Source organism: Dermacentor albipictus, chromosome 2 (assembly GCF_038994185.2).
Source record: "Dermacentor albipictus isolate Rhodes 1998 colony chromosome 2, USDA_Dalb.pri_finalv2, whole genome shotgun sequence".
Lineage (NCBI taxonomy): Eukaryota > Metazoa > Arthropoda > Arachnida > Ixodida > Ixodidae > Dermacentor > Dermacentor albipictus.
This window is the reverse complement of record NC_091822.1, coordinates 66,608,383-66,636,355: the sequence shown is the minus strand read 5'-3', so window position 1 is coordinate 66,636,355 and position 27,973 is coordinate 66,608,383. Positions and strand designations below refer to the sequence as shown.

At 48.2% G+C, this 27,973-nt stretch overlaps 2 long non-coding RNA genes across 2 annotated transcripts in view; both read right to left on the bottom strand.

Moving 5' to 3' along the window:
• LOC135903207 (uncharacterized) overlaps positions 1-27,973 on the bottom strand; it is a 60,060-nt gene that overhangs the window by 2,902 nt on the left and 29,185 nt on the right. The gene's annotated exons all lie outside the window — the stretch shown is intronic.
• On the bottom strand, positions 16,994-23,990 carry LOC135903209 (uncharacterized). Its single transcript, XR_010564752.2, has 3 exons — positions 22,877-23,990; positions 21,667-21,759; positions 16,994-17,218 (listed from the first exon to the last, which is right to left on the bottom strand). It is a non-coding gene; the product is annotated as an uncharacterized lncRNA (long non-coding RNA).

Sequence of the window (27,973 nt, the reverse complement as noted above, 5' to 3'; positions counted from 1 at the left end):
GTACGCTAAAGGGATCATCATCATCAGCCTAGTTACGCCCACTGCAGGGCAAAGGCCTCTCCCATACTTTTCCAACTACCCCGGTCATGTACTAATTGTGGCCATGTTGTCCCTGCAAACGTCCTAATGTCATCCGCCCACCTAACTTTCTGCCGCCCCCTGCTACGCTTCCCTTCCCTTGGAATCCAGTCCGTAACCCTTAGTGACCATCGGTTATCTTCCCTCCTCATTACATGTCCGGCCCATGCCCATTTCTTTTTCTTGATTTCAACTAAGATGTCGTTTACCCGAGTTTGTTGCCTCACCCAATCTGCTCTTTTCTTATCCCTTAACGTTACACCCATCATTCTTCTTTCCATAGCTCATTGCGTCGTCCTCAATTTCAGCAGAACCCTTTTCGTAAGCCTCCAGGTTTCTGCCGCATATGTGAGTACTGGTAACACACAGCTGTTATACACTTCCTTTTGATGGATAGTGGCAACCTGCTGTTCACGATTTGAGAATGCCTGCCAAACGCACCCCAACCCATTCTTATTCTTCTGGCTATTTCAGTCTCATGATCCGGATCCGTGGTCACTACCTGCCCTAAGTAGATGTATTCCCTTACCACTTACAGTGCCTCGCTGCCTATTGTAAATTGCTGTTCTCTTCCGAGACTGTTAAGCATTACTTTAGTTTTCTGCAGATTAATTTTTAGACCCACTCTTCTGCTTTGCCTCTCCAGGTCACTGAGCATGCATTGCAATTGGTCTCCTGAGTTACTAAGCAAGGCACTATCATCAGCGAATCGCAAGTTGCTAAGGTATTCTCCATCAACTTTTATGCCCAATTCTTCCCACTCCAGGCCTCTGAATACTTCCTGTAAACATGCTGTGAATAGCATTGGAGATATCGTATCTCCCCGTCTGACGCCTTTCTTTATAGGGATTTTGTTGCTTTCTTTGTGGAGGACTACGGTGGCTGTGGAGCCGCTATAGATATCTTCCAGTATTTTTACATTTGGCTCATCTACACCCTGATTCCGTAATGCCTCCATGACTGCTGAGGTTTCGACTGAATCAAACGCTTTCTCGTAATCAATGAAAGCTATATATAAGGGTTGGTTATATTCTGCACATTTCTCTATCACTTGATTGATAGTGTTAATATGATCTATTGTTGAGTAGCCTTTACGGAATCCTGCCTGGTCCTTTGCTTGACAGAAGTCTAAGGTGTTCCTGATTCTATTTGCGATTACCTTAGTAAATACTTTGTAGGCAACGGACAGTAAGCTGATCGGTCTGTCATTTTTCAAGTCTTTGGCGTCCCCTTTCTTATGGATTAGGATTATGTTAGCGTTCTTCCAAGATCCCGGTACGCTCGAGGTTATGAGGCATTGCGTATACAGGGTGGCCAGTTTCTCTAGAACCATGTCACCACCACCCTTCAACAAATCTGCTGTTACCTGATCCTCCCCAGCTGCCTTCCCCCTTTGCATAGCTCCTAAGGCTTTCTTTACTTCTTCTGGCGGTACCTGTGGGATTTCGAATTTCTCTGGGCTATTCTCTCTTCCACTATCGTCGTGGGTGCCACTGGTACTGTATAAATCTCTATAGAACTCCTCAGCCACTTGAACTATCTCATCCATATTAGTAACGATATTGCCGGCTTTGTCTCTTAACGCACACATCTGATTCTTCCCTATTCCTAGTTTCTTCTTCACTGTTTTTAGGCTTCCTCCGTTCCTGAGAGCCTGTTCAATTCTATCCATATTATAGTTCCTGATGTCCGCTGTCTTACGCTTGTTGATTACCTTAGAAAGTTCTGCCAGTTCTATTCTAGCTGTAGGGTTAGAGGCTTTCATACATTGGCGTTTCTTGATCAGATCTTTCGTCTCCTGCGATAGCTTACTGGTTTCTTGTCTAACGGCGTTACCACCGACTTCTATTGCGCACTCCTTAATGATGCCCATGAGATTGTCGTTCATTGCTTCAACACTAAGGTCCTCTTCCTGAGTTAAAGCCGAATGCCTGTTCTGTAGCTTGATCCGGAATTCCTCTAGTTTCCCTCTTACCGCTAACTCATTGATTGGCTTCTTGTGTACCAGTTTCTTCCGTTCCCTCCTCAAGTCTAGGCTAATTCGAGTTCTTACCATCCTATGGTCACTGCAGCGTACCTTGCCGAGCACGTCTACATCTTGTATGATGCCAGGGTTCGCGCAGAGTATGAAGTCGATTTCATTTCTAGTCTCACCATTCGGGCTCCTCCACGTCCACTTTCGACTAACCCGCTTGCGGAAAAAGGTATTCAGTATCCGCATATTATTCTGTTCTGCAAACTCTACTAATAATTCTCCTCTGCTATTCCTAGAGCCTATGCCATATTCCCCCACTGACTTGTCTCCAGCCTGCTTCTTGCCTACCCTGGCATTGAAGTCGCCCATCAGTATAGTGTATTTTGTTTTGACTTTACCCATCGCCGATTCTACGTCTTCATAAAAGCTTTCGACCTCCTGGTCATCATGACTGCATGTAGGGGCATAGACTTGTACCACCTTCAATTTGTACCTCTTATTAAGTTTCACAACAAGACCTGCCACCCTCTCGTTAATGCTATAGAATTCCTGTATGTTACCAGCTATTTCCTTATTAATCAGGAATCCGACGCCTAGTTCTCGTCTCTCCGCTAAGCCCCGGTAACACAGTACATGCCCGCTTTTTAGCACTGTATATGCTTCTTTTGTCCTCCTAACCTCACTGAGCCCTATTATATCCCATTTACTACCTTCTAATTCCTCCAATAACACTGCTAGACTCGCCTCACTAGATAGCGTTCTAACGTTAAACGTTGCCAGGTTCAGATTCCAATGGCGGCCTGTCCGGAGCCAGGTATTCTTAGCACAGCTCTGCAGCGTCACAGATCTGACCGCCGCCGTGGTCAGTTGCTTCGCGGCTGCTGGGGACTGAGGGCCGGGGTTTGATTGTTGTATTCATATAGGAGGTTGTGGCCAAGTACTGCACCAGGGTGGCCAATCCTGCTCTGGTGAGAGAGTGCGTTACCGGTTCTGGTCACCAGGATCAGGCCGCACTCCAGGCCTGTTTGTGGCCTAAAGGCCTAAAGGGATATATTAAGCTAAATAAGAAAACATATCTGGAATAACAAATAGGACACTTTCGCCGTGATGCGAGGCTTGGTAAACCGCAGGGACTACGCAAAAAACTGAAGATGGGTGACGATGCGAGTTTGACATTCTGCACGAACTTTCCGTAAAGTCTCAAATTTTATCACCACCTGCTCGGGCACTCTCAAAGGGGCCCTGAACCACTTTTCACCGAAGCGGAGAAAGACATTTGAAGTGAAGATGGGCTATTTCAGAACCACTTTGCCGCAAAAAGTGCTTCAATGTGTTCAGTAGAAGCGGAGTTATCGGCAATCAAACACGGCCTCAGCTGTGCTCCCCTTCCTCATCCAATGCCTTGCACTGCGAAGGCTACGGCGGAGACGTCACCGTGGCGCGCAGTTCAAATTTCCGATTTGGTGCCTGTGCCGCGCTAAACGTAAGCCAAACGCGGCCGTCCTCAGAGAGCCGCATTGCGCTTAGCCCCTTAAGGCCCCTTTAACTTCGTAAAGCAGTGCCACGCTTTGAATAATGCCGCCTCCTCCTCGAGCGCTCTGGCGGAAGCCGACGCCGCGTCGCTATTGGCCTAATGGCATCACGTGGCCCCTTGCGCCGGCTTCGTTTGTTTAGTCACGTTTCAGTGCCATTTTTGCACGAGAAGCGGCGCTTGTTGGCGGCATTCCTTCCGTTCCTATTCTGTGTTGTTTTGATTTTGTGAACGCCTTGAAGGATGTTTGGTGGTGTAGGGGTTGGAGGACGGACTCCGGGATGAAAAACAAGCTTGGGAGTGTTTATTCTACATTATTTACAAGGAGGTGAGACGTCAAGTAACATTCGTGCATTCATTACGGGCCGGCAGCAACTCGGACGCTCCGGCCCGCGGCAAGAAGTTCGAGAGAGGTCAATCAGGGAATCAGGGAATGCTCTGGTCTCTCTGGAACGCTTCTTATAAACCCTTCGAGCACTGGAAGTCACGTCATGTTCGACCAATGGGAGAGTCCGCTCAGATGACGCCACTTTCAGCCAATGGTAGGCGCCCGTGCGATGGTGTCATACCCGGCGAAGAGAGTCGGCGCCTGGTCCTCCTCTCTTGATCACTTGATCCCGGTGCTGCGGCCCCTCAGCGGTAGCAATTGTCTTCTTCAAAGGCGATGAAGAGGTACGCTTGGGCCTTCCCGGCACGTCTGGCTGTCACGGCGCATTACCGCCGTCTTGGTTTGCACCCACTTTACTTCCAACAATGCCGTGCTATCCCCTCGCTTTCTGGAAGAGTCAAGCAGAGAATAGCTACTGGCGGCTTACAAACTTGTTGGCTCGTGAACTTGTTTGCACTTGTCTGGTGCTCCTCTGGAATGTGCTTTCCTGCTTCTGCATTCCTCAATTAGCTGTGCTGCGTTTCGAAGTGGTTTGGGGAACTCGAAGTAATCGCAGGAAACAGCTCCATATCTAACAGTGGCAAGTGCGACGCCACTTCACGTCATTTTCTGCGACCATGACCTGCTGCGCGTACGGATGCCAATATAGTTTTAGCAAAGGCAAGAATCTGTTCGCGATACCGTCCAGTAAGCGCGACGGGTTAAGAAGAAAGACATGGCTTCACCGAATCGGGAGGGAGAACTACCGACCAACTTCTTCCGCGCGACTATGCGAGGTAAGTTGCGAGTCTCTCAGAGTATAGTATGTGCCAGGTTTGCGTATTGTGCTGCGGGCAATAACGTAGTAGATATTGCACAGTTCACTGCGCATGTTGTCATTTGTACGCACGCTTTAACACGATTTTTACGCAACGTCTGCTTTGTTTATATACGCACTACGTGGTCGTATTCGGTGCGCTTCGTTTTGTATACGCCAACCGGCTTGAATTCGCGAGCATGCGAGGTTGCGTGCGATAACATGATTATGAAATTTAAGATGATGAAAGCGCCTCAGGAGAGCAACTCTCTGCCTTTCGCGGTTACTTACTAGCCGTCTTTAGGTACAATAGCTTTGTTTGCCTCATTTGTTCGTGTTCCTCGTTGGCGGTCACCCGGTGGATTTGCAATACATATATAGGCACCGATGAAAAGCGTGCGTGCTCTCCCGAAACCGTGTTACGCGGTGCGTTGGGGCTCTTGCATTGCCCAGGGGGCGCTGCGAAAATGGTGCTAAAAGCGCCCTCTGTACTGAACTGGGTAGTACCAAGCTCGGTCGTCTGCTTAGAAAAGCACGTTTACAATATGGACCCGCCACTTTCGGCTGTGTTGTACTACGGCTTGCATCGCATATCGGGCGCCGAAGATTTTTTCAGGGGTGGCACGCTGCGTAAAGCCAGGAAATTATGCAACGCCGAATACCTGTACGCCGTTCAAGAAATAAGCGGCGAAGTTTTAGCGCGGCGTCAATCGCAAGTGAGGCGAGTCGCGTTCGAAGTCGAACTTCAGGTAAGGTTTGCACGCTGCTAGATACAGGCGCACAAACGCGAGGAAACGCTTGCTATAAATGAATTCACAGCAGCGATAAGCAGACATGTGTACGGAACTGCTCGATCGCACGACGGTACGCGCCGCGATGGCAGCGGTCTTTCAGCATGCCGCTATGTACGAACTGCTCGAGCGCACGATCGTACGCGCCGCCACGGCAGCGGTCTTTCGACATGCCGCGAAACGGCGGGCCTCCTGCAATCTTTGTTTACTGCATGCCGCTAGACAGGTAGTTATGCCTGCAATGTAGTAGCGGCCATCTGTCCCTTTAGCAACTGATAAATAACTGATGCAATGCATATGAGCTCGCAGTAACGTACGTGCGAATCGCGCTGCAGCGCGAGCTCGTGTGCTGCTCGCTTGAAGTAGCTTTCAATGACAGCGCTCGAACATCGATGTGCTGCAATCAATGCTACCTTGCTGCGCTGCCTCAACGTGCTGGCTTTAGGTGAAGGATGAACACATTTAACTCTCTAACCTGTGCTGCTCGCAGTGAGGTGGTGAATTGTCACCGAATCAGCCCGACCATTTGTGGTCATTTGCACACACCTGGTCACTTCATCACTTCACACCGGTCGAATTGTTAACTGTCGCTGTGGCCGGGTCTCGAATCATGAATCACCAGCTATGCCTGCTGCTATGTCGGTCTGCCGTCAGGACTGTAGGTGCAAAAGACCGAATTTTAGAACGCAGATAAGCAAGCTTCAGGACAGGCGAAGCAGTCAGCATGGCGCGAAGTTTCGCTTACCCACCGCGACGGACTGCAGCTATCCAGCGCACCCGACGCTCCGCTTCGTGAGGCTTTGAAGGAAAACGGTGGAACCTGATGTTGGGATTCAGGCCTTGTTCATGGCAGCCCACGACGCAGCAGTAACGACGGTGGCGCTTTTTCAAGGCTGAGCTAGGTCTCTCCGGATCGCCGTCGCCGATTCTATCTGCTTCCAGCATTACGTCCCACGGAGAGTCCGTTTTCGTTGAACTATAGGCTGCGGCTAGCTCGCAGCGTGGTCTGTGAGAAGTGACGAGCCTTCTCGCGCTCGCAACAGGGCGGAAAAAAGTGCGAATCGATGCAAAACTCGGGCTAGAAACGTGCTTCGCCACAGCCAGGGCTCAATGCTATACCCGAGCTGGTACTACCCAGATAACGCTTAGCGCGCCGCCACCAGGCGCCGCTACTATACCTCAAACTCCAGCGCAAGACGCCCATAGGTAACTGAGACGTATGTGCTAATTCGCGTGAGCTTTAAAGTGTGGGAAGCTTAAGATGTGGCGGTGGAGCACTCGCAAAGAAAACGTGCGGTCGCCGGCCCGTTCCCTGGCTGGTTTAGTCGTCGTTCGTGGTTGTCGTTTGCTCGTTCGTTCGCACGCTCGTTTAGTCGTTCGTTTAGTCGTTTGCTCGTTCGTTTAGTTCGCGCACTCGTAGAGTCGCTCGCTTGCTCGTTCATTCCACTATTAGTTTCTACAGCCACTATGCCTAATTGAGACGCGTTTGCTGTAGGACTCTTAGGCTGGTGCGTTTCTTGACACAATGAGACAATAAATGGTGCACACGGACTTGTGACTGCAAAGGCAAATATGTAATGCATCTATGCTGAAAATAAACTGTTAACTTGCAACTCGAATGCCGTTTCATATCATTTTGATCTATATATAGAACGTCATTTCACTTGTCGCAATTTCGGCCGCGTCATGTCGAGGGGATTCTTTGCGCGATCATGATTTCACTAATAAAGTCACGTCTCGCAAATGTTACTTCGGTGGGAGCGCAACCGTCCTCAATGCATGTACCTCAGTGCAACCCGGTTCGCGACAAGTACGTCACTTAGTAAACGGACGAACCAACGCACGATGAAGTGTTATTCGCGATAAGTCATTAACCTGGAAAAAATTACTGAAGCCCACAGTGCCCTTGTTTGAGATTGAGTCGAGCATTGTTATCACGCTCCCGTTTCGCGCACGAATGCTGAAAACCCATTTTATTTTCTTGTGTATGCAGAGTTCCGACTCGATGATCGGCCGCGGCATTTCTGTCGATGTTGAGACACGAGAAACATAATAGCACCAGCGCCCACCTCAGCGTTTGCGCGCGCTTAGATTGGCAAGCACGCACGTTGGCGGCACTGTAGTTTGTAATATACTTTCGAACCTTCAGAGCAGTGATCTCCGTCAGCCTTTGTACGTCATAGCTGATACGCGCCGTGAATTCACATGGTAAGGGCGGCGCGGATTCTCTAGGCTGAGGGCTTGCTGGAAGTCAAGATGTTGTCATTCGATCGTAAACGTGTTATTTACAACCATTCGCAACAAGATCTTGCGACACGCCCTTGACAAATGTTGCGTACCTAATTGTAGGGCACGCGATACATTCGCAGTCGTCGACGCACAGCGTTAACACTCCTTCAGATACTTTTTTTAAAGAAATAGTTATCAAAAAATGAAACAAAAGCTGCCGTTACTGAATTTGTATAACCATCCGACTAGAAATTCTATGCTGTATACGAAGTTACGGAGCTGGAAAGCCAACGTGAACGCCTAAAGAGCACTGCCTTGCTATGCGTGCATTCACTCTGCGAAAGGTCGTCTGCTGCGCTCGAGCATCGTAGGCGGCGCCACGGTCGAGGAGGGAGCGTGAAAGAGAGGAGAAACGAGAAGGAGTGAAGGCGGAGGAGGAAAGTGTCACTACTTTACGAAGTTCAAGGTGCTTTAAAGCACTAAGGGGTCTTTGAACGCTAAAGCGTTCCGCTCTTAAAGGCGAAGCTTAAGCGTCCTCCAGTTATTGTAACCCTGTAATCCCCAAAGTCTCACACACGCTGCGCTGCTTTGATACCTCAAAATTATTATTTAAGCACGAGAAACTTGCCACATAGCCTACAGTAGCGATTTTGATACCTTGGAGAGATATAAGATGTGGATAGATCAGCAAATCAATAATTTATAAATTACTGTACTAATTAAGGCACGACTCGAGTAAAGTTTCATTTTTCTTTAAGCGCACTCTCCATGGCCAGAAATAAACCTGAACAACTCGTTCTCTAATTTTTGTTGATTGGGCACTCTGCAACTTTTTAATTTGAATTTTTTTCGTAGCTTCGTTGCTTCAGAAGTTGGTTAATTAATCGTGACTAATTAATTATCGAATTAAGCAAAATACAAAAAGGAGCGTGACGAACTGCATACAAAAGTGAGCAACATGCATTTGGTCGCGTCGTCTTAGAGTGCATCGGCATATTTTTCCAGTCTAGCTAAAGCTAGCTGAAACACCCTGTATATCAATTCCACTGAAAGGCAGAAGCCCTCCCAGAGGTCCCTAATCACGCCTGTCGTGGTGCAAGTCAACGCACACTTCACTTGAAAATTCCGTCGCAATATTCCTCCGCAACATTCCGTCGCCTTTGACTTCGTTCCCCTTCTGGGCATCGTAACTATTTCGCATCGTTGTCCAAGCGTGATCTATGGCGTATCTATTATTAAGAGGAAGCTTCAGCTCGGGCCCAACTTCGACGCGGCCTATTCAAATACATGTAAAATACAGAAACACTTTTTTGAGATAACCCCTGGGCCGATCTTAATTAAAATTGTTGCATTTGAGAGAAAAATATTAATTGTAGTGACTGTTGGAAGCGGAATTTCGACTTAGGGCCTCAAAATTGTTTTTAAAAATTTCAAAAATTTGAAAGTTCGAAAAAGATAGAAGAACGAAGTTTACAAATTAATATCTCTGCGTCAAGAAGAGATATCGCGGTTCCATAAACGGCATCCGTTAGATCATTCGAAGCGGACAAACTCAACGTGTCAGTTTATATTTTACGTGAATTCGTTACGTTGAGTGCAAGGGTTCTGCAAAAGGTGTATTTCCATATTACTATTTTTTTAGATTCATGTGTAACATATGATTTTTGTCCGCGTTAGATATACTATTAGATGCAATTCACATAATTGTCATATCATTTTTCACTGCTGAGTTACACAGTTTTGAACTTGATAGTCTCGTTCTCTAAAAATTTTCGATTTTTGTCAATTTTTACTAAAAAATTGACGACCTAAATTAAAAATTCGATACCAACAGTCACTAGATTTTAAGGATTCCTTTTAAATGCAACAACCCTCGCCAAATTTGGTGCAGTGGTTGCCCAGAAAAACGAATTCTCCTTCTACATGGATTTAGATAGGAGCACCCGAGCCAAAGCTTCCTCTTAATCTGAAACCGAGAAGCTAGCTTTTCTGCAAAGCTCAGTCGTCTGGTGGTTCAGCGCTGCCAGTACTGAAAAGGTGAAAGGATGCATAATTACTCAGACAGCAGACTGCATCGGCGGCCTACTAAACGTGCGGTGTGCAGAGACGATTGAGCACCTGCTCTGCTTCTGCCCCGCTTACTCCAAGGAGAGAGCTTCTACATCACGTCGTTTCGACGCCTCAACTTGCCAGCAGTCTCGGCGTCGAAATTTCTGTACCCCTGGCCGGCACCACAGCTCTGCCTTCAGGCGCGCACTTTGGACACGAGGCGGCTGCCAAATCTGTAAGTACGCCACCTGCCTGGCGCTGTCAGCCACAGCTCCTGCGACTGCGACGAACTTCCCTCTTTTTTTTTCCTCTTTATGTCCCCTTCCCCAAGGCACGAAGTGCTCCTTAAAGGACCGCAGAAAATGCGCCACTTCCTCTTAACAGTCTCACTCCATCTCTGAAGACATGGTCAAAGAAGCACAAAGTGACCACTTCGTGCTTTTGTGTCCCCGTTTTCCACTCCAGTGGCCACGCTTCTAGACAGTGAACCAACTAATCCCAGCTTCACGCTGTTTTAGGGCAAAATTATATCGGCTTATATTCGGAAATTGGTTCTGAACGTAACGCGAGGTGCCTTGTCAGCCAGTAACTTATTTTCTAGGCCAATAGCTTTCTATGGCTCTTTCGCTCTTTAATTATTTCTATTGTCGTCGTGGTCCGAGGTCAGTGGTGGCTTGACTTTCAACGCCGACACAAAGGCGACGATGCAAAGGGTGCGTGCTCGCACGACCAAGTTTCGTTGCCGATCGCAAACTGCTGTGGCTCTTTGAGACGCATGCATATGCGTATCTACAGAGAAGGGGAGCACTTGCCCCCCCCCCCCCCAATGTCAGAAGTGTGTGTGCGTGTAGGGGGAGGAAGAGTAGGCCATTTGCTCCCCTCACTTCTGAAAGTGGGCAGTGTCGGTTGCGTGCTGGCAAGTCCAACAAAACAACCGCCGAGGCCAAGTTTTCTTTCAGAATAGCACCCACATAAGCATGTGCTTTTCTTTATTACGTCTCCCTTGCTTGGGCAGCTAGGATTCCTTCGGGCCTAGCCTCGACGTGCTGTAGCAGATGACGCTCGGTCGGCCTCACTAAGCAGATGCGGTTCTTTGCGGTGCGGGTTGCCCGAAGGAACCGCCTTGCGCGCCTGCAGTGCAGAGGAGGCTGTCACCGGGTAGTCCGAAAGGAGTTTGACCTTTCGTCTCTTACGTCATCCCGTGTTTGTTGGGGCCGTCTAACCGAACTACCTTTGAGAACAAAAAAAATCATCCTTGCTTTTTATTGCAACTATGTGAAGACTCCAAGCGCATTATTTCCATCGCCGTCGGCGTCGCCGTGAGGTTCCGTATAAAGTCCAAGGGCGATAATGTCGCCGTGCGCCGTGTGTGCGACTGAAAGCGTGCGAGGATGAGCCGGTGATCGCAGCTCAACTTCGCGCACGCGACCGAACACCCGGGCGTCTCATGCTAGGATCAGAGAGAGAGATCGCATGGTCAGTTGCCAGGAAATAACTCAGCACTACAGTTTAGCCAGGACGGTGTACCCGCCACCATACATATCGTTTAAAGGGAAGCTGAAACACTTTTCGAAAAACAAAAATGAGTTACCTGCGGCATTCTACAGTTTTGAGTCCACTTAACACGAATATCTCGTTTAAAGAAAGCGGAAACAAACGCAAGCGGCTGTTTTTTTGCAAGAAAACGCGCACCAGCGCCTCAGGGCATCGCGCGAACGCCGCTGTTGCCCGTGGTTGGTCGGGACCGCTGTGACGTCATTCACGGGGATCACCGGTCGGCGCCGCCGTTTCAGAGCGTAGCACGCTGTTTTGGTCTGGCTTCACAGCTGAGTTGTAAGCATTATGGAACGTTCTCGCTGTGTCGGACAGCTTGTATTTTCGCCGTACATGTTCTAACCGACAGCCGATACGGAAAACGATGTTGAGTGTGCCAACAGCGAGAGCGATGTGTGCACCTTCACGCACGTTGGAAATCTTAGCTGGTACATATGTTTTTTTTTTCATGTATCTCCACGTTCCAATGACGGGGGAAAAACGCGCTAAAGTGTCACTGGGAACTTGCTGCTGGAAGAATGCCGAAGCACTAACTTCTCGTTAGATTGTAAACACAGGTGCAATTCCGCGATGTCAAGCACCTTGCCGCTGCTTGTCTAAAGTCCCGTGTTTTTTTTTTTGCGTGTTGATACACGATCGCGAACATAAGTACCGCGTTTCAAAGCGCGCACATTGAGTGCTGCGAGGTACAGTCATGGAAGTTGCTTATCCAGTGTGCATGCTGATGTATATGACAAAAATTCAAGGGTTTTCAAGGACTTTCAAGGCCGTGTGTGTGGATTTTCAAGGACCACATTCCCTGTTAGAAATCCATATAAAACAGATGCTCAGGGGTAGACAGAGGCTTGAAATGATGAGGATTCACTGAAAAGGGGGATTGTCGCTGGAGCCAACGTTTTAACAAGGAAACTTTTCTTCAGACAAAACGATGGCTCCAGCGATATTCCCTTTTTCGACCACTTCTCATCATTGTCTGATAGAGTTACACGGATGACCACTTTCAGTGTGTTACAAGATGCAAACATTTACTCGCTGAAGAAGATCAACCAAGCAAACACTCACTAAGCCCTTAGGTGGCCTCATTTTGCTTCTCCTGAATTTTTTCGTCAATGTCCAAGATATCCTGCTGCTTGCTCTTGGCAGTCTTCCTTAGGCTGTTTGACTTCATGATGCAAGTCAGGTCACTGGTTGCCTCCGCTTTTTCTGCATATGAGTCTGCTGAAGCTGTCAATTCTGCAACAGTGGCTTCTAGTTTCTTTTTCTTCCTTCTGATAGTTTCAACCTCTTCATCAATGCAGCTTTTGTTCCTCTGTTTCGCATCTTCACGCTGCTGCTTTTTCGGTGTTTCCAAAAAGGCACGGTAATGGTTCCTCGTAGAAGCCACAGATGCTCTCAATTCCTTTGTGATGGCATATTGAAAATGCCACCTGCTACATGTAGAGCATCACAGATAGTGTGCTGTGAAATGTGAGACACTTCTTTCATGTTCTCTACTGAAACCTGGCGATTCACGGTGAATCCTCTCTCTACACTTGCTTGGCCATAACTAAGTGTAAGCAGCCGTTTTACAACCCTCCAAAGCTCAGCATAAGCTGAGCCTTGCAACCTTTAAAAATTCACGAAAAACTTGTTAAGTGTATGCGAGCTCCTTTCAAATAGCTGCAACTCATGTTTGCGCTCCTGTAGCAGCTCAATGAACTGTGCAAGCACAATATCCCTTGAATGCTCATGGATTCTCTCTGCTGAAATGAGTGCATCCAGAACTTTCTTTAAGCCTTCCAAACAATCATCCGGCTTCGATGACATCTGCCTGAGGTCTAGTGAAGAGAGGCCTCTCACAATGGGACATCGCAGGGTGCTCTTCTCCAGGACCTTTTTTGTGACACTTAGAAGAAACTGCTTGCACTGCATGCGAAATGCAAATGCAGCTTTCACACTTACTTTGTGGCTTTTAAGAAGCTGCTCGGCTGTGACCAACATCTACTCGAGTGGCACAGGGTTGTTTAAATCTCCAAAGTCAATCTTCAGGAGGCCAGTGAATCCCACTGATGAACAGAGAACAGAAGACTTTAGAAACTTTGTTAGCAATTTTCTGACAATATTCTCAAGGTCCTTTGCCAAAAAGAACATAGCTAGCTTATCTATCTGAAAGTGTGTCAAAAATGGCTGGAGGGTCATCGCAATAGTAAGTGCAAGCTTTAGCTTTGCTCCCGCTAGTGGGTCACAGCAGAAATCACAAACATTCTGAAAAGAAGCACACTTGGGAAGGCTCCCTTCCTTGCTTCTTGCCATTTCCACATACGCCTTGATGTCAGGCCAGAGAAGCAGAACCCGCTCTATCACTAGGGCGTTCTCAATCCACCGATGTGCACAGAACTTGAGAGGAAACAGAGTTTGTCCGGTGACAGCTACAAAGTCTTCTCTTCGGGCAGGTGCACCAAGAAACAACCTATTCATACTTGAGAGCAAAATGTCCAAGCTCTAGTTGCTTGCTGTAAGACCTGCCTTGTAGGCATTATGTATAATGTGCAAGCTACAGCTGCTGTAAGGGTTTTAGACGTCGATCTCGCCGCTGCCACCAGTTGTAAGGGTTGTAGGTCGTAGGGAGGAACTTAGGAGGAACTAGGCATACATGGTTTATTTACAGATATTTACATTAGAACAAGAGGCACATTCGACAGTCGAGCGTGGCTCCCAAATGGAGCACGCACGACGAAGCATACAGCATACGAGCACGAAGCTCCAAACACGCAGCACAGAGCTCACGAGCACGATGACGAGCACACCCTAGCAGCCACAAACAGCTGCTTATAAACACTCCGTGCTCCCTAGATGAGGGAAAAACGTTCGACCAGTCATCGTAGCCGAGCCGCCTTTGAGCGGGAGGGCTTACACACACACTTCCGCACTGGTTTCACTGCCCCCACCAAGGTGAGACGGGCTTCGCTGAACTCAGGGCTTACGTCTTGAAAGGCGCGTGGGGAAGTGCCGCCTAATGCCTCCCTCCGGAACTCCCCCGCTCACGGCAGACCAGGTAGGCGGTGGCGGGTTCAGTAACAAAGCCTGGTTCATCGAATTCATCTCGGCCTTTCCGCGTCGAAGAGTCGCTGACGCGGTGTATTGTACTCCTTACACAGTAGACATCGTGATGCCAAGAGGCTGGAGAAGAACGGTCGGTTCCTAGAAAAGTCGACGCCGCTGTCGCAGCTGGCTGGCAAAACTTTCCATATCGGCACCTCGGCAGGCCATTCCTAACACTGCCCAAGTCTAAGCACCTCACCTGATAGTTCTTCTGTAGGTGCTCGTGCAGGCCTTTGAATGCCTTGAAATTCACATTGGATCCGTCCATCGATAGTTGCACTATATTATGTAACGGAAGTGGCTCTAAAGGCATCAAGTAGTTTTTCTTGCAGGTCTTCAGCCCTGGTATCGCCCAAAAACACAGATGTAAAATAGCGTATGGTGACCGACTGTGATGCATCCCAGTACCTTAGATGAACATACATTTGCTTTTCCTGGCAATTCTCATTCAGAGACTTGTCGAACAAGACAACATAGTAGTCGCTGTTCTCTATCTCCCGCCGTGGAGAGGAAAGAAAATGGCCTCAAACCATGACACGCGATATACGAGCACCTCTGCCCTCCGCACGTGAAAGATTGTGCCACCTCACCGTCTGAAAACATCCTCTCAAACAAGTCATTCACCTGTGAGGACGAATGATATGAATAGTGCGATGTTATAACCTTCAATGTCCACAGAATTTCTGTGTCCATCACAAGTTCGTGCTTCTTGAACGCATCCACCAAGTTTGACGACTGCGATGGCGCTGGCTGTGGTTCATTCGCTTGACATTCAGATATCGTCAGGAAGCTCATCATGCAGCTACTACCGGCGGCTTGCATGTGCTATGTTTTGCACTTTTTGGTGCTGACTCCCCCATGGCAGTGATGTCGAAACACTTACAGCAAACTTTGCATTTTACCTTGTGCAGATTTGACATGTCCAGCACAAGCCACTCTCGGTAGTTGTCGTTGTTCGGCCACGACCGCTGAAATTGGCATTTTCCGGGCATTGTTGGCACGCACGTTTACTGGCACACACTACGCTGCAGATGCACAAAGTGTCACGACACCGCCGTACACGCACACCCAAGCACTACATGTGCACTAAATCTCGCCATAGAACCGCACATACACATATGAGCGCTACGCGGGAACAAAATGTCACGATCGAACCGCACACGCATGCATAAGTGTTACATGTGCACAAAACGGGACGATACAACCGCACACGCAAGCGCTAAACATGCACAAAATGTCACGATTCGACCGCGCAACCGCACACACAGTGGCGGCCATTTCTCTACTCAACTTGTCTGGGTATCATGTACAAATGCTGGTAAAAAGACATGGCTAGAAGTAGTTTATTTAGGGACAGGGGACAAATGCAGGCAAGAGAACAAGGATCTAGAGAAGTCTCTCGATGACGATATAAAGCAGTTTGGAGAAGGTGCCGATGTTTGTCTGCTGGGTGACATGAATGGCCACGTCGAGGCCACGTCGAGGCCACACAGATTGTAATGGGAAGTTGATGCTAGCCTTCTGTGAGCGACACAACCTAGTTATAATAAATAGAGAAACTAAGTGCGACGGACGAATCACGTGGAAGTCCCGTAACAGACAAACGACCAGTGACTACTGCTTAATGGCGCAGTGGTTGTATAGCAAGCTCGCAATAATGGAAATAGACGAAGAGGGGAAGTACAGCCTCGGAAGTGATCATACGCGTATTAGTCGACAGTTGGGAGCCCTGCTCAAAAGAGAAATGCAGGGAAGTCAAAAAGACTACGCAAAATTAAATGACGCGCAAATAGCGCAAATAGCGGCTGGCATAGAGGAAGCAATAAAGAAACATCCCATGGAAAGGTGGGATAATGATCAGTTAGAACTACTCATTAGTACAAAAATAAAAGAAGTAAAAGGAGTAAACCGCTGAAGAGGAAAGAGAAAGCCACGAAGTTGGTGTAATAAGGAAATTAGAGAGCCCATCGAACAACGACGGTTGGCACCACGGGAACATAGAGAAGCAAAGAGGGCGCAGTTATCGGAAGAGGAAATAGACCAAATACACTGTAAAATAATTTACACCCCTAAGGGTTTTTTCGGTGTCTATAACTAACCCCCTAGCACCCTTGAAAAAGCTGGGTTTTATAGGGAATTACACCCTTATGATGGTTATTCTATATTCCAATAACACCCCATCCGTTGAGGGTGTTTTGAACAACATATTACCCTTCGACCCATGGGGTGTAAGGGTGTGATCAGGAATATATTACCCCTTCACCTATCGGGTGTAATGAGCAAAATAATAGCCCTTGAAGTACGGCATGTGGAAGCGGGTACATATGCACTTCATTGTTTGTTTGTAAGTCTACAGTTAGGCTAGCACACAGAAATGTTATGTATGGTGTGCATACAATAGGTAATGTGCTTACAAACGCACTGCATAGCAACTTTGACAGAAAACACATTATCACTTGTGAGTGTTCTGCGTGAAATGGTCCCATTTATCACATATACAGAGTGACTGCATGGAGGGTCATTTATTCTAGCCTCCTGTACAATATTTTGAGCTTGCACTATGCCTTGTGGTGACAAGTCTTGCGGCCGTTCTACATTGAAGAACAGTCTCATTCAAACCAAAGTTCCAGGGCAAAGGCGAGGATGATGATGCCTTTTTGTAGCTCCATTCCAATGTCCTAAGGCGAGCCATCATAGATGAAGCCATTTCTTCATTGATCACTGTAGCCATCTGCTTCTTTTCTACCTGCAAAATGATTTGTTGGAATTTAATGTCAGGAAAAGTACACGAAACATGACTAGCAGCGCTTCCCTGCATCATTCACTTTAATATTTCAAGATCACATGAAGAGCAGGTTAAAGAAAACAAGCACAGATAGTGCTTACTTCCAGGAAATCGTTATTTCGAAAGAATAAGGCATTTAATCTGCCACATGATGAATGTAGGAGAGACAGGCTACACAACTATATGAGGGCAATTCAGAAATTATTGCCTCCAAGCCCACTACTTTGCCAATATTACAGCAAACATTTTGAACTTTTTATCATTGATGCACTTATGCTTAAGCTATCGAATGTCACTTGCCTCGCCTTCCTATCTCTTTTCGTTCCAGAGTAATCGAGCAATTCATGGCATCCAGTGGTAACCTCCAGTTGAAACAACAGGCTGTAATTGAATTTCTGACTGTGGAAGGTTGTGCGCATATCAACATTCATGGCCATTTGACTGCAGTTTACAGGAATGCCTGTGTTGACGTCAGCACTGTGCAGAGGTGGGCAAGGACTGTGAAAGACCAAAATCCTACCACATCAAATCTCCCGGATCAGCACCGAAATGGATGGCCCACAATGGCTTCTGATGAGAGTCATGAACATCAGCAGATGAGTTGACTCGGTGCAATCGCAGGATCAAGCAACACCAGATTGCAACACTCGCCATTTCCATTGCCTCAGTGAACCACATCATTAAAGACCTGCGTTACAAGAAGACTTGCGCTTGTTGGGTGTCACGGTAACTGACGACTGACATGAAAAAGTCGAAGCATAGCCAACAAGTTCAATTCTTGTAACCCAGGAGGTTTTTAATTATGTGGTTCACTGAACCAATGGAAATAGCGAGTGCTGCTGCAATCTGGTGTTGCTTGATCCTACGATTGACCCGATTCAACTCGTCTGCCTGATGTTGATGATCCTCATAAGAAGCCATTGTGGGCTGTCCAGTTTGGTGCTGATCCTGGACATTTGATGCGGCTGGATTTTGATGTTTCTCAGTACTTGCCCACCTACGCACAGTGCTGATTTCAACACAGTCATCCCCGTAAACTGCTTTCAGATGGCAATGAATGTTGAAGGGCGCAGAACCATCCGCAGTGAGAAATTCAATTACTGCCCACTGTTTCAACCGGACATCACCACTGGATGCCATGCATTGCTCGATTACTTTGGAACGTGAAGAGATAGGAAGATGGGGCAAGTGACATTCTATAGCTTAAACATCAGTGCATTAATGATAAAGAGCCAAAATGTTTTCTGTACTACTGGTAAAGTAGTGGGTTGTGCATCATTGCACAACCCACTTTTGTGCCTCAGTGCATAAAAGTACATTTTGTTAAAAAAGTAAGTGGAACAACAGTGCATTTTTCCGGCAAGTTTGATGGTGCATATCTCCAAACTGACGCCATTCTGGAAATCAATTCCAAGTAGATACACCTTGTAATCTCACTGGCTATGATTCGTAAATTACAATATGTGCCCCAGATATGTGGTGGCGCTGGCAAACACTCCCAGCGTTCTACTAGGAAGCATAAATACCCAAGAAAGTGATGGGGAAACGGCGCCCGCAGTAGCTCAATTGGTAAAGGATCTAACGCGTAATGCAAAGACGTGGGTTCGTTCCCCACCTGCAGCAAGCTGTTTTTTCATCCACTTTCATTTCCATTAATTTATCATTTCTTTATTTCATTTGTTAATCACAAGTAATTTACCCTAACTTGTCCTTGGTGTCAGTGTTTGCTGGCTTCTTAGGATATGATTAATAAACATCGGGTTTCTTGGTTAAGCCCCTTTCTTTTCGGTTATATTAGCTATAATGTAATTCATTCGAAAGATAATAAATTTTTTTAATTAGTTTAATATGTTTCGATTTCTTGTGTTAGATATATCTGCGTGTTTGAATATTCCTGCTCAAGGACTAGAATTATGCTATATGCAACAGGACTATATTTAAAAATTCCACAAGACTGAAAATCATCACCCTGCATAAAAACAGTGTGAATTTAAAAACAAGCTTCAGTGAACCTTATTGAATCAGCAAATGGCCAGTGTAACTAGTCTGATCATCCTGGAAATCTCTTGTAGCTTATAAGCATAGCAAATTTCAATTCCACATTTAGGAGTGCAAATTTTTCTAGAAGTCAGCTTTTTCTTTTTAACAGCTAGCATCCCTGCCAGTTTGCTTAAACATAATGTTGCATGACTTCAACAGTACTGCACAATCACTTTTTTCTGCTCACAGTGTCTAGTGATGTGTCTTTAGCAGCTGAGATAATTAATGCTCATGCAGATAAACATCACAAAACATTGCGATAACTGCCAAGAAAATGCAATCATGCGTTTTGTTTACAAAAGAGCATGTGCTCTACCTTCTGCCAGGTTTGTTTTCCGTGTCAGGCTAGAACGGAACTTGCACAAGAGGCACCTTTTGCATCCATGAAGATATTTTATGAGGTTATGGTGGCGTCGAAACATGACATCAACCATAACACTTTAAACTATTTTATGAAGCAGGTATTTGTACAAAGATAGAAAAGGCACCAATTTTGAATTTATCACATTTGGTTTAGAGTACCATAGTATAAATGGCTCAACTAGTACAGGTACGCAAACGGGCTAGTTGGTATTGGTCGATGACGTTAGACAATGTGAACTCGACAAAGGATGGAGAAAGAGGCGGTAGCACTTGTTCCATTTCTCGCCACTTTTGACGTCCCTTGTACAAGTCTGCGCTGTCTGTCGAACATCATGGATCAACTAGTACAGCCTGAAAAAAATATGTCATGAAAGAAAACTTGACTTTCAACCTCGACAATTCTGCCTGTTAGGTATTATGGTTTCTTTAGAACTTATTTCTTTATACAAAGTCAGACCCATCAAGTAAAGCTTACTGAGAAAGAAATGAAGAACAACGTCAACACCTCTCAAGGCACATGCATCAAAGGAGTCAGAGCATCATACACTTTACCTTTAGGTGCAAGAGTATTCTCTTTCTTAGGCAAACTGCATTTCTAGTTTCTTAAAGCCTATATATTTATTTGCCACAGCTATGGGGAAATCACAAGGTGGAAAAGATGTGTTGGTGCAATTTCAACTATTATGTACAACAGCAAAAGGTAAAGCACAGGAAGCCTCACTGCTCCTCTGTCTAAATGACATTCAGTTTCATTTGTCATGTCCACTCCTATCCTGATGGCAGCAGAAACAGGAAAACAGCAGCGTGGTTCAGAAAGTAGATGAAGGAGCTGATATCCTAGCTGACATAAAGAGTAAAAAAAGGGAGCTGGTCAGGCCATGTAGTGCAGACGTGAGACATCATTAACTAGCGCGAAAAAGACAACGGACGACAGCTAGAAGCACACAGGACAGAACTCTAGGCTTCAACTGAAATTTTGGCTACACAGAAACATAGGATTCAGGGGATGCGACCTCAACGCATGGAAGCAACATTTATCTTTCCTTTTCCCTGCCTGACACAGGAGGTATTGGAGCCAATCGATGGGCAGGTTCATTTCGAGATACGAACACTCTTTTTTGGCGAGAGCAAGGGAAGGGGTGCTTACACACTTATCACCCGCTTTTCGATGCAAAGTGCTTCGAATATTTTCATGTCGACCTGCACCTAGAGCCGCCTGGGCGGATGAGTGCTGTGAAACTGCTCAGTGCATGAGCACTTACAGCAATGATTGGCCAGATGGCCACCAGCCATGACAGTTGCCCTATCTTTGTTCCCCCAAGCGGTCGTTTAAACACCGACCTGTTTGGCTTGAGGACACCTAGGGCAGCTTTGAGTGCCTTGGTGGCTGGTGGCCACATGGCCAATCATCGCCATACGTGCTCATGCACCGAGCAGTTTCAAAGCAATCGTGTGCTCAGGCAGCTCCAGAAGCAGGTACATAGGGAAATATACGAACCACTTTGCATCAAAAAAGTGGGGAATAGGTGTGTAAGCACCCGTCTCTGGCTCTTACCAAGAATGTTCGTAAGTGAAATTAACCTGTTCATAAATTTGTTCCGATAGCTCCTGTGTTGTTTCTGTCCGTCGACATTCTGTTTCTGTGTAGCAAAAATTTCAGTTGATGTCTAGACTTCTTTCTTATGTGCTTCTTGATGTTGTATTTTTCACGCTAGTTATTGATGTCTCAAGTCTGCAATGAGCACCAACTTGCCCAAGTGCCTTCTTCAACCATGTAATGCATAGGGCAGATAACCGATGGCACATTCGAGATACAGAATGGATGCCAAGAGAAGAGAAGGGTAGTCAAGGACGGTAGAGAAGTAGACTACGATGAAGTCAAAAAATTTTGCAGGCTTCACTTCGAATCAGCTAGCGCAAGACAGGGGTAATTGGAGCTCACTGGGGGAGGTCTTCATCCTCCGGTGAAAAAAATATGTAGGCCAATTGTGGTGAAAAAAGTATACCTGTCGGGTCAGACGTCTTCACTGTCTTTTCAGCAATGTGTAGGCCCAAGACAGCCAGTCGGTTCCCATGCAATTGCTTCATGCTGACTGCAACTGCATGGGCACAAGAAAACAACCCACCATTAATACCATTCGAGATTGACGACTCAATAAAAGAACCTCTCAAAGCTGCAAATACAATTAAGCATTTACCAGCTTAATAAATACATATTTAAAGGCCAAGAATAGTTACAATAACCATACACTTCATAACTAGACATTAAAATAAGGTAGTGAAGCGTACAATAACCGTAGGACGCTAAGTGCAATTCATTTCAGAAATACTGTTGACAACTGACAGGACGCCTTAGGCAGGGTTCAGTCACACAACAAGAAAACAAATAGTAGTAATAATAAGCACGCCTGCGTGAAACCAAGAAACGAGTACAAGGACGAGAAAAAAATTGATTAGGCTCGGTGTGCTTACTTATACAAAAAGATAAATTTATAAACAAATAGCGCAACCACGCATTCATCCGCAACAGCACGACAGCTTCTATAACAAACGAGCACAACTTAAGGCAATTGATAAGTACATAGCCGGGACGGTCGTGGTTCTTTTGTTTTGCATTAGTTCTAGTCATGAAACCACAAGCATTGCAAGCTGCCTGCGCCATTACCTACCACGGGACCTCCGACAAAAAAAATAAATAATAACAATTGAGTGAAAGTACACAAGCGACATTTAATACGGTTGTCACACTGCACACTTTTGGCCGCGATCGATCCTGACTGGAATCGAATTTCTAGACGCGTTTGGCCTCGTTGCACAATCGGTGGACGGGAGCCAATCGCGGTCGAAAATTTCGATCCAGAAAGCGCTCAATCGTGCTCGAAAGTGGCCGTGTGACACCGGTATAAGTCTGCGCCCATCTTTGGTAACAGAAAGAACCAATTAGTCAAACCAAAGTATTATTTCCCTGCCTGCGCCGAATACTGACGCGTAGCAGTACTTAATTCTCTACAACTCTAGTTGAGGACACGTGAACAATGAAACATTCATTTTTTTTTTTTCTTTTTCACATTCGGTGCCCATAGGCTACGCCTGGAGTACATATACTACACTCGCATCCAACACACCTTGCGCTGTCCTTTAAATAAATTACGCGAAAATTACTACCACAATGACGCACCATAAAAAACGCGACGCTGAACGTGGCTACGTACGTACCTTTTATATGAGCAGTTCATGCGCCGGTAGTTCTGAACTTAGTGTCACACATTACTTCCCCCCTCTTCTTTGGCTTCTGGATTGGATTGGCGCGGCTCGCTACGTGCTTGCGCGCGCTTTTCCGAGCGCAGATTGGTGTGCGCCTGGTTTCTGCACTAGGCTGTTATGCGATCGCTTTTTTGAGCGCAGATTGATGTGAGCCTGGTTTCTGCACTAGGCTTTTGCACGATCGCCTGCTTTTTGCACTTGGCTTTCAAAAGGCGAAGTGAGCGTCGCTTACTGCGGAAGTGCAGCGCCGCGGGCCTACCGTGTATGGAGGCGCGCAGCAATGCCGGGAAACATTCATACAAAAGCAAAGGGTCAGAAAAAGTGCGCTTTATTTTCCGTTACTTTGTCACACTGGGTAGCGCCGTGCGATCGCTTCTAATAGACGCAGAAACGAGTCCTTGCAGCGCATGTGCCCATTAATCGATGCCCACCATAGCCATATCAGGTGCGACTCGAGGAGCTGTGGAGTCACCCTGTAGCCGGAAGAGACGAGGTGGCGCTTCACCTTCTGCCAGTAGCTTTCGATTTTTTGGGTGTGAGCGCCCGTGATTGGGTCTACAAAGTTCATGCTGTGGTTAACAGCCTCCCATTGCAAATTCAGTCTTGCTCCGTTAGCCCCCACTAAGTTCGGGATGCAGTTGTATGCGGCCCATTCATCACTGTGGATGGTGGTTCCCGGTTCCACGTTGGCTGCAATAATGGGGCCTAGCGTCGCCGCGTCTCGTCGGTCGACCTTGAATAGTCGGAGCTCCCCGGTGGTCACGCAGATCATGCCGAATACCCACGGTCCACGATCTGCAATGCCACCGTAATTTTGGCGGCTCGGCGGAACGTTGTCGCCCGTCATCAGGCGGCCTCGATTGTATTTTCGCTTGCCGCGAAGGAGGCATTCATCAATTTGCACAATCCTCCCGGGGCCACCGAGTGGGGGTCGCGCCAGCAGCTCGTCCCGCACGACCTCACGAGCGTAGTTCCTCCAGTCGGCGATGACATGGTCCGACAGATGAAGCAAGTCGCCGGTCATCTCCTTCATGAGCCACGTGCCTATGTTTTTGCTCACGCAGTACGTGAGCCAAATCACTTGCCGCCTGGAGACGTGGACGTTCGGGCGGCTGAGGCGGTCCGTGTTGGCGAAGTAACTTCCCTCACCTCTCTGCCCGTGCAGTGCAGCGGTACCGTGTAACTGCGACAGCTGCTTTCGGCACCTGTTGCACCGGAAGGCAGCCCGGCGTCCATTCTGAGTCTTCCTATACAATGTGACGACTTCGCCTTCGCAGGTTGGTTGGTCCGGGTTGAACGCCAGGTCCTTGCAGGTGCCCCAGTACTCTGACGACGCCACTCGACCTGGTCTGGAGTTGGGGCGCGGTGGGCGGACAGCGCTTGAAGCCGGAGCAAGCCGAAGCGATCGTACGAACTCTTCCTCCGCAGCTGCATCGCTGATAATTTGACAGATGGTGACAATATTGGGGTCAATTCTCGTGGCGGCCATGACAACGAGTGCAGCGAGAGACGCGGCTCGTCTTTTGTAGCCCCGGGATCCGTTACAGCAGAACCCTCTGTTAAGGACGGCTCACCCAGGAACGTTGAGGTAGCGTGGACCTGGCGGTCTGGAGCTTCAGGAACAGGCAGGGGCCCAGGCGCAGATGCGAGACGACATATTTTCAAGCTTCTTCGATCACGCAGAGCGACACGCAGTCTAGCTTGCTCAAACGTTGAAGCTCGTTGGCGGGGGCGTGTTTTATATAGCCTGGAACGCCCTCGCTCAGGAGAAGGAGAGAGGGCGAACGCTCTCCACACTTGCGGCCCCCGCTCGGTACACAGGAGAAAGCTCAACGGATTTTTTAACCGCGCTTGGGCCAGCACAGGCAAAGGCACTGACATGCACACACGCACACACACACACGCGCGCACCGTCGTGTACCCTGCCGAGGAGGAGGAGAAGGAACGAAAGCACACACGAAGCTTAACGTTCGCGCTGGCTGAGAGGAAAGAGTACTGGCGAGCCTATGTAGACATCGGGACGTGGCGAGCGCGTGGGGAAGGAGATCGAGAATGCGCGCACAAAGGCTAACGGCTCTTCGCCGTTGCGGATTTTCAACGAATGTTGGCAGCTCTGCGAATTTAAAACGCATGGGCTTTCGTCGTGGTTTTAGCAGCGCGACGCAATTGTGCACTACACAGGCCATTCGTAACACCTGTGGTGCGCGCATGGCTTCAGCACAAGGGCAGCGTAACGAACTTCCGTGGAAAGCTCTGATATGAAACCTGAATAAATATACATTATAACGTATGAGAATTATTAGAAATAACGATTTTTAACGTCGAAGACATGGAAAACTTCTGTTCCGATGTCCGCGACATCAGCCGCTCCTTGGAGCCGTTCTTGTTCTGCTCTAACATGTTCTTGGACCTCCTGGATGTTCATATATGTAATATCATAAGAACACAGGAAACGTGATTCTCAAATTTTACTAGCTGAAAGCAACTAAATAAACTGCGCTTGTCTTGCAGAACGCGTGCATGGGGATTTGGAAAGCCCCTTGTCGGCTCAAAGCTTGTCGACTCAGAGCTGAAGCCATGCGCGCACCACAGGTGTTACGAATGGCCTGTGTAGTGCACAATTGCGTCGCGCTGCTAAAACCACGACGAAAGCCCATGCGTTTTAAATTCGCAGAGCTGCCAACATTCGTTGAAAATCCGCAACGGCGAAGAGCCGTTAGCCTTTGTGCGCGCATTCTCGATCTCCTTCCCCACGCGCTCGCCACGTCCCGATGTCTACATAGGCTCGCCAGTACTCTTTCCTCTCAGCCAGCGCGAACGTTAAGCTTCGTGTGTGCTTTCGTTCCTTCTCCTCCTCCTCGGCAGGGTACACGACGGTGCGCGCGTGTGTGTGTGTGCGTGTGTGCATGTCAGTGCCTTTGCCTGTGCTGGCCCAAGCGCGGTTAAAAAATCCGTTGAGCTTTCTCCTGTGTACCGAGCGGGGGCCGCAAGTGTGGAGAGCGTTCGCCCTCTCTCCTTCTCCTGAGCGAGGGCGTTCCAGGCTATATAAAACACGCCCCCGCCAACGAGCTTCAACGTTTGAGCAAGCTAGACTGCGTGTCGCTCTGCGTGATCGAAGAAGCTTGAAAATATGTCGTCTCGCATCTGCGCCTGGGCCCCTGCCTGTTCCTGAAGCTCCAGACCGCCAGGTCCACGCTACCTCAACGTTCCTGGGTGAGCCGTCCTTAACAGAGGGTTCTGCTGTAACGGATCCCGGGGCTACAAAAGACGAGCCGCGTCTCTCGCTGCACTCGTTGTCATGGCCGCCACGAGAATTGACCCCAATATTGTCACCATCTGTCAAATTATCAGCGATGCAGCTGCGGAGGAAGAGTTCGTACGATCGCTTCGGCTTGCTCCGGCTTCAAGCGCTGTCCGCCCACCGCGCCCCAACTCCAGACCAGGTCGAGTGGCGTCGTCAGAGTACTGGGGCACCTGCAAGGACCTGGCGTTCAACCCGGACCAACCAACCTGCGAAGGCGAAGTCGTCACATTGTATAGGAAGACTCAGAATGGACGCCGGGCTGCCTTCCGGTGCAACAGGTGCCGAAAGCAGCTGTCGCAGTTACACGGTACCGCTGCACTGCACGGGCAGAGAGGTGAGGGAAGTTACTTCGCCAACACGGACCGCCTCGGCCGCCCGAACGTCCACGTCTCCAGGCGGCAAGTGATTTGGCTCACGTACTGCGTGAGCAAAAACATAGGCACGTGGCTCATGAAGGAGATGACCGGCGACTTGCTTCATCTGTCGGACCATGTCATCGCCGACTGGAGGAACTACGCTCGTGAGGTCGTGCGGGACGAGCTGCTGGCGCGACCCCCACTCGGTGGCCCCGGGAGGATTGTGCAAATTGATGAATGCCTCCTTCGCGGCAAGCGAAAATACAATCGAGGCCGCCTGATGACGGGCGACAACGTTCCGCCGAGCCGCCAAAATTACGGTGGCATTGCAGATCGTGGACCGTGGGTATTCGGCATGATCTGCGTGACCACCGGGGAGCTCCGACTATTCAAGGTCGACCGACGAGACGCGGCGACGCTAGGCCCCATTATTGCAGCCAACGTGGAACCGGGAACCACCATCCACAGTGATGAATGGGCCGCATACAACTGCATCCCGAACTTAGTGGGGGCTAACGGAGCAAGACTGAATTTGCAATGGGAGGCTGTTAACCACAGCATGAACTTTGTAGACCCAATCACGGGCGCTCACACCCAAAAAATCGAAAGCTACTGGCAGAAGGTGAAGCGCCACCTCGTCTCTTCCGGCTACAGGGTGACTCCACAGCTCCTCGAGTCGCACCTGATATGGCTATGGTGGGCATCGATTAATGGGCACATGCGCTGCAAGGACTCGTTTCTGCGTCTATTAGAAGCGATCGCACGGCGCTACCCAGTGTGACAAAGTAACGGAAAATAAAGCGCACTTTTTCTGACCCTTTGCTTTTGTATGAATGTTTCCCGGCATTGCTGCGCGCCTCCATACACGGTAGGCCCGCGGCGCTGCACTTCCGCAGTAAGCGACGCTCACTTCGCCTTTTGAAAGCCAAGTGCAAAAAGCAGGCGATCGTGCAAAAGCCTAGTGCAGAAACCAGGCTCACATCAATCTGCGCTCAAAAAAGCGATCGCATAACAGCCTAGTGCAGAAACCAGGCGCACACCAATCTGCGCTCGGAAAAGCGCGCGCAAGCACGTAGCGAGCCGCGCCAATCCAATCCAGAAGCCAAAGAAGAGGGGGGAAGTAATGTGTGACACTAAGTTCAGAACTACCCATGCGCCTTGCAAAAGGCCCTTGGTTTGAAGGCGGAGCGCTGTCACGATCTGTACTCTGGGCACGCCGTTTCGTTTACGTAGTGGATGGACCATTTTGACGATGAATTCCGCCGAAAAACAAAACGTCCACTTCATCACTGTTCAGGCCGAATGGAAGATGTTTTCTCCTTCGCCACGAATGACGGCCATCGTAGGCGTAGTAAACACACTGTCACAAAGAAACACCGATGTCGTAGG